Consider the following 2208-nt stretch of genomic DNA (forward strand, 5'->3'; position numbering starts at 1 on the left):
TAATGAATAAAAGATATAAATTCAAGTTGATTATTTTGATAATTCATATAAATAGTGTTTCATTTATTTTATAGTTTATACTTATATAATATATTTTTATTGTTCAATAATATTATTTAGAGTATGAGAAGAGTGGAAATTGGAATATTAATATTACATAGCAAAGGCATTTATAGGATTATGTTTTACCACGGGACAATATCATATTGATAAGCTACAATTTTACAGTTTACATATCAGCAATTCCAACTTGTGTAAATTGTATTTACGAATTTAAGTGGATTTTTTTCAAACCTTAATTGACACGCTTAAATCGATTCTCTTCTTACATTTTATTTAGCATTAGTAATTTTATTATATTTATATATTTAACATTTATGTTGACACTTATCTATTTACTGGTTCATTAAATCCCATTATGGTTCAAATTACACAATTATAAAAATCTTCATTTCATCCCATATTTTCATAATAAAGTCCTATTAAGTCTTTATCATTCTTTTATTTATCTTTATTATCTATAATTTCACAATAGCATTTAGAAGATCCAGATAATTATTAAAACTTGCAAAGGATGGCAATAAATGCATTCACATCACATTATCATAATTAATTGATACTCTGTTCCTTTATTCTGCAATATATGTACATATACATTCGTTTCAATCAGTTCTTTCATGTTTTTTGATCTCTTTTACCTCGTGCCTATCAAATCATTTTTCAAATTGCTAGTACTACATAGCATTCCTTTTTCTTTTCTTCTTTTTATTTTTTTTTTTTTTCAATACACAGCTTCTAAATACATAGGAATACTATTAACGAAGATATCATCAATTTATATTTATTTTCATAAATTTATCATAATTATCTTCAATTTTTTCTATGATTCGTTTGTTCAATTACATATCGCTTATCATTTTCAACTTCTATCTAATTTCACCATGCCAATCTCTATCATTGCCTATCATGAATATATTTTAAATATATAAAAATATATTAGAGAGATATCATATTCTCTCTAATAAGGAACGATCACATCCGATTCAAAATTTTCACGATACTATGTGGTAAAATTGTATACATACACATTCTAAATTGAGTCGTTGAATCTAAATATAATTATTTCCATCTAAACTTTCAATTGTTAAAGTACCATCTCGAAATGTGTATCTCCATCATCCGTAATTAGATTATCGAAATCTAAAATTTTTTAAATAAAATGTATATTTATTTATTAAGTAAAAATTTCATAAAAGTATTTCATACCAACTTCTTACCAATGCTTACATTTTATCTTGTTCATCCTGTTACGTAATACGTTAATGTTAATGTTCTTTTGATATGCCTCAAATCATTTTTATCTAAATTAATATTCACAACTTTAAATTCTTCTGAAAACAAAATTATCATTGTATTTTGGCAAATGCAACATAATCAAACATAAAAAGTATAAAAATGTATGTAAAAATATACGTTTACTATAATCATAGAAGAAAGAACAAGAATAATGACGTTAAATTCTGTCTGTTTTAATTTTTTAATCAAAAATGAGAAAAATGAATATTTTAACCTGATGGATGTTTAATCCAAACTTATTATTTTTACGGCCATTATATTTTAGATACAAGTTATTACCGAAGGATCAAAAGTTCTATATCTGGTAACCAATTTTCTGCTTCGTTTCATAGTTTAAAGATGATAAAATAGAATAGCTTTAAAGTTAATGGTCGTGCATCTGCATAACATCTTATGGCTGCCTGTGTACGTTGGCAATGACAGGTATATTGGATGAATTTTTCCTTATAAAAAAAAATGTTATTGATATATTTATTGTGATATATTTATTATTATATTATTACAAATCATTGATGTAATTTTGTCTTAATTCCGTAATATACATATATATACATATATATATAATACATATATATATCAATATTATACATATATAGAGTTAATTTTAATTTATGATTTAAGGAAAACTTACATATTTAAGAAGACTAGAGTCAAAACTTCCTTTACCATTTCACATGAAAACACAATGCACAATGGATTCTAATGAAACGAGTGTTGTCATTTCATTACAAATTATTAAAATTATTACGGCAATTGAACACTTTTCTTTTCTACCAAGTTCTTTAAATATTCCATCACAGTATTTACAGTTTTTAGAACATAAACCCGAGATTAGACATTATAATTTCCACA

At 23.9% G+C, this 2208-nt stretch overlaps 1 long non-coding RNA gene across 3 annotated transcripts; it reads right to left on the bottom strand.

Annotated features, from left to right (window-relative positions):
- Positions 1 to 640: 640 nt before the first annotated feature.
- LOC113219036 lies at positions 641 to 1674 on the bottom strand. 3 transcript variants are annotated; one of them, XR_003305429.1, is made up of 4 exons: positions 1636 to 1674; positions 1278 to 1391; positions 1086 to 1200; positions 641 to 961 (listed from the first exon to the last, which is right to left on the bottom strand). It is a non-coding gene; the product is annotated as an uncharacterized LOC113219036 (long non-coding RNA). The 3 variants fall into 3 exon arrangements; XR_003305428.1 differs by having other exon boundaries at positions 641 to 1200; positions 1288 to 1391; XR_003305427.1 differs by having other exon boundaries at positions 641 to 1200.
- Positions 1675 to 2208: the final 534 nt, after the last annotated feature.

This window comes from Apis mellifera, linkage group LG10 (genome assembly GCF_003254395.2).
Source record: "Apis mellifera strain DH4 linkage group LG10, Amel_HAv3.1, whole genome shotgun sequence".
NCBI classification, from domain to species: domain Eukaryota; kingdom Metazoa; phylum Arthropoda; class Insecta; order Hymenoptera; family Apidae; genus Apis; species Apis mellifera.